Below are 10,247 nucleotides of genomic sequence, written 5' to 3'. Positions count from 1 at the left end.
CTTTTTTCATATCTATTTCATCCTTATTTGAATATCCTTTAGCTCTACATTTATTAATGGTTTAGTTATTTTCTTTGTCTATCAAGAATTCTAATGAGTTGCATGACTATCACTAGATAGCTTGATTAGTGAAACACCTAACACAAACAACCACCACTCAAAATAAAGTAATCAGCCACAACCCATAGAAGTTTAATTGTTATGGAAAGAGTTAAAGAAAATAGTTATCCAAAGATAATTACTAAAGATCACATGTCCCCTAAATGGGAAAGTAAAATGAATGGTCCTATTAATAAGAGGAAGGACCACCAAAAGATCAAGATCACTAATTAAACATTCCTTTATCCTAAATATTCAACTTTAATGCATGTCAAGTGTCAACGGCTATTAATAGGAAAAACATATAGCCAAAACATCACATGACCCATCATTGAAAGTCTAGAGACACAAAATAGTTGAGTTGGACAAAAGACAATGCTATCTCTTTTGGAGTCCACATCATAAAAACGAATCATTGGTACTTGCCATTTCTTCATTACTACTAAAATAATCGTCGATGTTACTAAAGTCACAATTGATTTTTAAGTCATTCTTAATGCTACTAACGTCATCCTCGATGTTGTTGATATCATAATTGTCATCAAAGTTATTTGTTGTTGAAGTAACATAGGTTAACACTTCTAAAAATGTAACTATGTTCTCTTTTATTGTTAAAGTCAGTTGGAATATTTTTAGGCCTCATAACTTATTTGAAAATAACATTGATTCCTCAAAAACCACTCAACCAAAATCTCCTTAGCTACTTTTTTGTTTTTCAGTGATGTCAAATTGCCCATAGACTAATGCCGAGTATAAAGATTTTAAGACATTCAATTAATAGATCCATTGCAAACATCTTAGTCATTTCTCCACTCCAAAATCTAATTATATATTCTAATTTTATTTATTTAAATTTCATATTAATCAAATCCTCTAATTTAAATTTACAAGTTTATTTAATTAACCTAAATTATTTATATGAAATAATTTATTCCCCTAAATCCGTTTTTAAAAAACATTACTTGACACTGTTGTTTTAGCTCTTAGTTTTCCCCTTCTTAGATCAATAAAAAGATATGACATAAAAAAAAGATTTAAAAATAAATTAAACATAATCATGTTGATTCCATAGACTATTTAATATTGTAAACACTATTAAAATTCATTTTATTTCACTATATCTATCACCTTTCCCTTGTGATATGAGCAAGATCGTACTAATGGAGCAAAAAAATCCAATTGTAATGCCCAAAGACTGCCTTGGGCAATAAATATATTTTGGATATGTACTGACACAAGAACTAGATATATCATACCAAGTCAACCGCTGATTTAATATTTTTTAAGAGATCCTTAAAATCTTACACTGTCAACAATTCATAAGCTGGACAATTCAAAATTACAGAAAAAATATTTTTAAAATTTTGTTTGAACTGAATAAAATGCTTGGATAATCGATCCCAAAACTTGGAGTTTTCCACGAGGCAACTTTAGAACGTATTCAATGCAAAGATCACAAAGCATGTGTGAAGCATTCAGTTAAGTGGTTTGAAGTTCGATATAAAGTTGCAAATGGGTGATCAACTTAGAAATTAAATGAAAAACTCGACACAAATCATCAACTTAGAAATTATGAAAGCCATCATGATTTGATCGAATGACATTAAATAGAAGTGCCCATCAATTTTGAAGAAATAATATCTGTCATTTAATTTATGCGATTTGACATTGAATTTTGTGGGCAGGCCAAGAAAACAAGGCTGGCTACTTGGAGAGCAAGCCAGAAGAAACTATGAATACACACGTTGTCGGAAGGCCCATATGATCACCCAATTCAAACTCATTTCGATCAATTTTTTTCGCTTTTCTCTGGCATTTGAGTGATACCAAGGAAACAAAAGTTCGGTGAGAAATCATTGACCTGTAACATACATGTTCTTTCTAACTTTTCTCTGGCATTTGAGTGTATAATCTAGTCTAGTTTTGTAGATTTTAGAGCTGCTTGATCATTATGTTTATATAGTCCATTTTGGCTTTGAGTTATCTGTTCTTAAAAAGCTCTTAATTTGGGCAGTTGATTGCATTCTCTTTGGGATTAAGTCTTTTTTCAAGGATTTGGGTGTACTCAAATGGTTTTCAACGTGCATCTTTCTTAACAGCCCACCTTAACACCGTCCCATGAAAATTCTACATTGTTATTGTTGCAACATTAGAGCATATATTTGCATATATGTTTCCTGCTCTAAATTCTGAAATATGTACAACAACATTTGAACATATATTTGCGTATATGTTTCCTGCTCTAAATTCTGAAATTTGTACAACAACATTTGGATTTATAGATTTGCATATATATTTCCTGCTCTGAATTCTATACTAGAGAAGATATATTCCAAGATGTCCCTGCAACTTCTTTTCTTCTTGGCCTTATATATTTGAGCATATATTATTTCAAACTTGCTAGTCATGCAATTGAAGGTTAGGATCATGGGTCCCAACTATCTGCCTGGAGAGAAGAAGGATCTATATGTAAAGAGTGTTCAAAGGACTGTCATATGGATGGGAAAGAAGCAGGAGACAGTAGATGATGTGCCATGTGGAAACACTGTGGCCATGGTAGGGCTGGACCAGCGTATAACTAAGAATGCTACTCTGACAAATGAGAAAGAGATGGATGCCCACCCTATCAAAGCAATGAAGTTCTCTATTTCTCCTGTTTATCGTGTTGCAGTGCAGTGTAAGATACCACCTGATCTTCCAAAGCTTGTTGAAGGCTTGAAACGCCTGGCCAAGTCAGACCCTATGGTTGTATGCACCATTGAAGAATCAGGGGAACACATCATTGCAGGGGCAGGGGAGCTCCACGTTGAGATATGGCTCAAGGACTTGCAGGAGGATTTTATGGGGGTAGCTGAAATAGTTGTGTCTGATCCCATTGTTTCCTTCCGAGAAACCGTTCTAGAGAAATCACACCATGTTGTGATGAGCAAGTCTCCCAATAAGCACAACAGGCTTTACTTTGAAGCAAGGCCTATGGAAGAAGGTCTTGCAGAGGCAATTGATGAGGGCTGAACTGGTCCAAGGGATGATCCTAAAGTCAGGGGGAAAGTGCTCAGTGAATAATTTGGATGGGATAAGGATCTAGCAAAGAAGATCTGGTGCTTTGGGCCCGAGACAATTAGACCAAACATGGTAGTTGATATGTCCAAGGGAGTTCAGTACTTGAATGAAATCAAGGACTCTGTTGTTGCTGCGTTCCAATGGGCATCCAAAGAGGGGGCCCTTGCAGAGGAGAACATGAGGGGTATCTGCTTTGAAATTTGTGACGTGGTTTTACATGCTGATGCCATCCACAGAGGAGTTGGTCAGCTTATCCCAATTGCAAGAAGGGTCATGTATGCTGCTCAGCTTACTGCTAAGCCCAGGCTTCTTGAACCGGTTTACCTGGTCGAAATTCAGGCTCCTGAGCAAGCTCTAGGCGGCATTTGCAATGTTTTGAACCAGAAAAGAGGCCATGTATTTGAGGAGCTCCAGAGACCTGGCACTCCACTATATAACATTAAGGCCTATTTGCCAGTCATTGAATCTTTTAAGTTTGCAGATACCCTTAGACTTGCCACGGGTGGTCAAGCTTTTCCTCAGAGTGTATTTCACCACTGGGATATGATGGGTACTGATCCCATGGATCCGTCTTCACAGGCAGGAAGACTTGTCATTGATAAGGGGCTCAATGATCAGATCACTCCCCTCTCTGATTATGAGGATAGGCTCTATAGGTATGTGCAATTGACTTTCTTACATCACCATGCACCATCAAACTATTTTTCAAATCTTAACAACCAAGAACAACAAGATCATATCATATGGGCTTTTGCTGGATTTGGCTCAGAGGCTTCCAGTTCTAGTGCAATCAGAATTTGTTATGGTACTTTTGATCCATGCTTTCTATAAAAAGTTCTGATCTACCACATTAGAGGGTGGTAACCTACTACATTGCCTCTAGTGGCAAGGGAGGTGGCATGGACTAATATTGTTCAACTAATGGGGCATGGACTAATATTGTTCAACTAACTGGTAGAAGAAACATATGATGTCGGTAAGAACCTAGATTATGATATTGGAGACTCCTGCTGATTATGAATCTTGGGAAATTTGTGGATAGTTATATGCTTCTTGGAATGATTGAGATTGGCTTGAGTTTGCCAGCATAATGAACTTTCTCAATTAGCATTCGAAGGAATCAAAATAGCTAGTTTGGTTAATTATTATGGTAATGGAATAAGCAACTCAATCACCTAATGCCTTAGACAAGTACAACTGGCTATGGGTTGGTGAAGCTGAGTTCAACTAAGCATGACAACTGTTAGATAATGATGATGTATTTTGTTGTGCAATAAGGGCAATTATGAAAATACTTGATCCAGTGTCCAAACAGTAATGTAAGTTGATCTATTTAGATCACTTGGCATGTACATGTAATTATGTTGAAGGTGGAAATCCTGGGTGAACCCATCTTCAAATACTAATTTAGGTTGGTTAATTTATATCACTTTGTAATGTATTCTTATTCTGCAATAGAATAAAGATAAAAATATTTGATGTTCATGTGTTCAAAAATACAAATAATAATTATATTGAGAGGTGTAATGTAGGATGTTAAGAAATATCTCTGATCAAAAAATATTTAGAATCTATATTTATTTTTAAATATAAAGACATTAATGTTTACTTAGGTTTAGTTTGAGTCTAGCTTGAAACTTGAATTTACAAATAGGAGGGTTGAATTCATACATACAAAATTGATTTAAAATAATGAACAGATAAAATTAGAAATTGCATGGAAACCTTTCAAGTATAAGAAAGCGGGTTCATTTTATTTCATGTAAATACATATCAAATTGCATATACTAATCATTATATTGAGCAACCAAATTAAAATAGATCTAAACAAAAAATATTGCAGATATGATTTTTCATCCTTGTATGCATGCATGAATATATAATATACAAATATAAATTACTCTATTTTTTAAAAACAATAAAAAAGATTAAACTAGTATAGATATCTTAAATACATCTATCAAGAAACAAATTCAGATATATCAAACTTGAATTATTTTATTTACCAAATAGTTATTTTATTTCATTTTAAGATTACTCAAAAATTATTATTATTCTATGATAGATCAAGCAAAAGATTAAGACCCCTCCTATTATATTAAAATTTAGAGTTCAAGTAGAATACATGAAAATTCCTTTACATGGATAGAATCATCATCAAAGTTGATTTGAAAGACAAGTGAGGCAGTTAGAATTGTCAAAATCTTCCTCCTTACAAATTGAGAACTAGCTACAATGTCATTTACTTAAAGAATGATTATCAAAAAAGAGAGACCTGACCACAAACTAATATCACTTTGCTAGAGGAGAAGATCCACTAGTTATATCTTTTATCTAATTGTATCTTTTATCTAATTGATTCCTTTTATCTAATTGTATCTTTTGTTTACATCAATTTAATATTTGTGTAAAAATATTTACCATTTATTACTTGTTACATATTGTTTAATTAATAAAAAAATACTTAAAAATGTCCTTTCCTAAGAACAACAGTTAGTAATTTCTTTGATTTGTTTGTAATATATATTCATAACCTAAAGAGTAAAAATGAATATATTCTAGAAGTTAAGTCCTTAATTTTTAAGGTTTTGGTTTTGTTTTGTTATAGGAGCTTCTTTTTTAATTTGAAGAAAAGTTTATAATGAGTTATTTTGTTTGTGTGAACCAATTTTTTAATGGAAATATTTTAATTTTTTAAATATATTTTTAGAAGGTTCATAAAAAGATAGTTGATTCACATATATGGTTAAAAAAGAAATGTGTGTGAAAACTTTATTGCATTGCCAAAACCTCTACACCATTTATGATATTTGGTGCAAGTAAAAGTAAAAAGCCCATATTACATGGGCAAAGTTTTTGAATAACTATCTGCTTTGGATAAATATGAAAAAATGTATAATAGACATTTATAAGAAATCTTCTTTGAAGTCCAAGAAATTTTGTTTTTAAAAAATTTGTACAGATATTTATAGACATATTCTTTCAAGAGAAAACCTTCTTTGTTTGTCAAGATAGTCTCATCCTCTCTAAGTTTTCAAGGTTAATCAATAGTTGAAAGTAAGTTATATGTTTTATATTATCTGTGATGTTTTGATATCTAAAAGAAAAGGGCCTTTGTTCTCCTAGGTAAATAGGAGACCTCTAATATTAATCGTAAAGGTAGTCTTAGATAAATTTAAGGAATTTTCTAGATCCACGGTAGTTTGTGCATGGACTGATGTTTTAACTACTTTTTTGCAACTATTTGCCACATTTGTGTGGAAGTAATGTGGAATTCCCAAAAATAATATTATTATATATTTAATTTTCATTAAAAAATATTTTAAATTTTATTTCATAATTGTATTTAAAAAATATTTTAGAAATTATTGTAAAGGAATTAATTTGAATTTAAAAATAATATATCTCTAAATTATTATTTAGTTAGTTATTTTTATATAGTATTTGTCTACTTTATCTCAAAATTGTTAGAGTTAGTTATTTGTATATAATAATAATTTTCTAGAAAATTTATGTTAAAAGTAATATGAATTTGAGGATATATTTTTTAATTTCTATTAATTTTTAAAAAAATTCCTTTTTTTTTAAAACCAAAACATTATTTACAGAGAGAACTTTTAAAAAATAATTAATTAATTAAACTTTATTGCAAACTTAGAGACAATGAGATTATCTTGAAAAATAAAGAAGATTTTCTCATGATAGAATATGCCTATAAATATATCTACGACTTCTTTGAATACAACATTTTTTGGACTACCAAGAAGATTTGTTATAAACATCTATTATACATTTTTTTCATATTTATCTAAAGTAGATTGCTATTCAAAAACCCCACATTTTTTCATATTTATCCAAAATAGATTGCTATTCAAAAACCCCACCCACATAATATGGGCTTTTTACTTTTACTTCACCAATTATCATAAATGGGGTAGAGCTTTTGACAATACAATAAAGTATGATGGTTTTTATCTATATTTATATCAATTTTTTTACCTAGTTATATTCTTTTTTTGTTTAATTATACCTTGAAAAATATATTTCATTTACATGATGTGAACTTTATATTTACAAAATATCCTTAAGTATGAATATTTTTGTTTTATATAACCTAGCCAAGCTGTTTTTTATAAAAATAGTTTTCCATATAAAATTAAATTTATATTTCTTTGTTTTCACACATATTTCTTTTCTGAACCATAAATGTGAATCAACTATCATTTTATTATAAACCTTCTACAAATATTGTTAATAGATTAAAATATTTTTCATAAATAAATTAGTTAGGAATAAACAAAACAATTCATGATTTTATTTTATTCATAATGCTTTTGAACTCCACATTATTTCTTCACTACACCATTTTAACTTTACATAAAGAAGTTAAATACCTAATAAACATCAAGGTCAACTACATAAGTAATAAGAATAAGAATAAAATGCTTAGCATATAGATTAATCAAGCCTTCAATATGTAAATATTGTAGGTTTTCTCTTAGGTTGATTGTAACTATTTCATGACTTAAAAACTACAATTGACAACACTATAATTAGTTTTTGTCTGTAATTATTGCATGACTAAAAAACTACAATTGACAACACTATCAACCTCCATAAATTTTAAATGATAATTGACATTTTCAATATCAAACTTTGATTTGAAATTGTAACAAAAAATGGAGCATGTAACATATAAACTTTTGTTCAATTTAAAAGGGGAAGCTCCTCTATAATAAAAACACAACAAAATCCCTCTAACTTAAGGGCCTAAGCTCTACAATATATACAATTTGATTCTTTAGGTTACGAATATATATCACAAACAAATCAAAGAAATTACTAACTTTTCTTCTTAGGGAAGGTTATTTTTTTTTATCTATTTGTCTATGAAGCAAACCTATAGCAAGTATTAAATGCTCAATTTTGTACACAAAGATTGAATTGATTTTAAAAAAAAGATACAATTAGCTAAAATGATTCATTGAATTGCATAAAAAACTACAATCACCAACTTTGAAACTTGAAATACAAAGCTCACAAATTTAAAGAAGGAATTATATCTATAGGAGCACATGCACAACAATTTTATTGAGTTCTAGCAAGTAATAAATGCTCAATTTTTCAAACAAAGATTGAATTTATTTAAATAAAAGTTACAGTTAGATAAAAGGAATGAAGGAATTGCATAAAACACTAAAACCACCAACTTCATAGAAACTTGCAATATAAAACTCACAAATTCAAAGAAGTAATCATATCTACAGTAGCACATGCACAACAATTTTAGTAACAATTAGGTATAAAATTATTATTAGAAAAATAAATACAGCTTACAATGTTTTACATATATTAATATTAAATTTTTCAACCTTGACTTGAATTTCTAAGCTCACAATAGTTTGATTGCACGTAGCAAATCCATAATACAATTTTCTAAACACTAAATTAGAAAAGCTCAAAATAAATTTCTAATGAGGATAGCTATTAACTAAAATAGATAATTTCAAAGATCGTGTAAAAGTTGTTGACCTATAAATGATTATTAAAAATATATTTTCTTCTGACAATAAGTTGGAACATATATACCTCAAGCTAATAATAGTCAACTTGATAATTGGTTCTTGATGATAACTTTGACAAAGCTCTTCTTCACAGATTGTTTAGTCTCGTGAATGTCATTAAAATTACTTCATTCATTCATTCTTCTAAAAGATGGTTTCATAGCATATTTGTTCCCTTGAATGATATGATCAATGCTTGTTTGTGCAAAGATTTAAGCATGGTATCACTTATAATTGGTTAAAAGCAATTATATATTTGAAAACATAGTACAAAAATTAAACTAGATGATGTTATGCATTAAGAAAGAATCACATGTACATATCTAATATGGGTGAAGTAAATAGAATTTGAACTTGCACATATAGGTTGCCACAAGATCAAGATGGAGTTTCTACAACAAAAACATGCCTATTTTTCAGATCCTATTTGGGGTGTGGCACCATTAGACAATAATTTGAACTTAAATTAAATTTAAAATCAAAATGAGTAAAGGAACTTTGGTAAATAACTTCTTTGGGGATGACTCCACATTGTAACAGTTAGCTGCAAGCCTCTTACATGGAAGGTCTTAAGTTCAAATCGCAAAGCATTGTTCAATATATATAAAAAAAAATACAAGAAATAAAAATATTCCCAAATTAAATAATGAAAAACTCTGCAGTAGCTTGTGAATGACACCTAGCTTTGTCTCATTTGAGTCTCAAATAATGAAATAAACTATCAATGGAAACTCAGATACCAATAATGGCTAAGTTGTCGAATCGGCTACGGGAATGGGAACCGGTACGTTTATTGTATGTATGTATATATATGTAGCTAAAAAATAGAATTAAGTTTAGAATGTCATACACCAATAAATATGCTAAACAAAATCATTATGAACTTCAAATTTTGAAACATAACTTACTAATTTAAATTCAGTTTTCAATATCAAAAAGATCAAACTAGAATCTCATGATAGATAAGTTCTGAGATCACTAATCAGCACCATAGATCTTAAGAAAATGAAAAATATTAAATTAGAATCACCAAACATTTTAGAAAAATTTCAATATCTAAAAATGTGAATTCTTGATGTATCCACAAGAGATTCATCCTAGAGTTTGATTCTGATATGTTTCGTACCCAGAATTACCCAAAAAACATAAGATTCAGCAACTTAGAACAATGGTAAGACAACCACACATTCATTAACAAGAGAAGAGATGTTAGCTATAAATGAATTTCTCCACTTCAATGAAAATGAACAAATTAGAAGCTGCAAATGGTGTTTCTATGTGGATCTTCCTTTTGATTTTAAGGGTGCATAGTGTACAAGTATTCCTTTTTCCCATATTTCATACCACTTACACAAATTCAAACTTGGTCACTTTTGGCATAAAATGAACATCATAAAGAATCAAAACATTGAATGTACATTGGAGAATTAAATGCTTTACTCAATGTGCATGTGAGTGTTACAAGATCAACGAGCCTAAGGCCAACCCCAAATAGGGCTACCATGTTCTTCCAAACAGATCATG

General features: G+C 30.1%; 1 pseudogene; it reads left to right on the top strand.

Moving 5' to 3' along the window:
• The first annotated feature begins 2,517 nt into the window (after positions 1-2,517).
• On the top strand, positions 2,518-3,990 carry LOC131860021 (elongation factor 2-like; annotated as a pseudogene).
• The last annotated feature ends 6,257 nt before the right edge of the window (positions 3,991-10,247 follow it).

The sequence above is a fragment of the Cryptomeria japonica genome, chromosome 11, assembly GCF_030272615.1.
Source record: "Cryptomeria japonica chromosome 11, Sugi_1.0, whole genome shotgun sequence".
NCBI lineage: Eukaryota > Viridiplantae > Streptophyta > Pinopsida > Cupressales > Cupressaceae > Cryptomeria > Cryptomeria japonica.
This window is presented reverse-complemented; position numbering and strand designations above follow the sequence as displayed.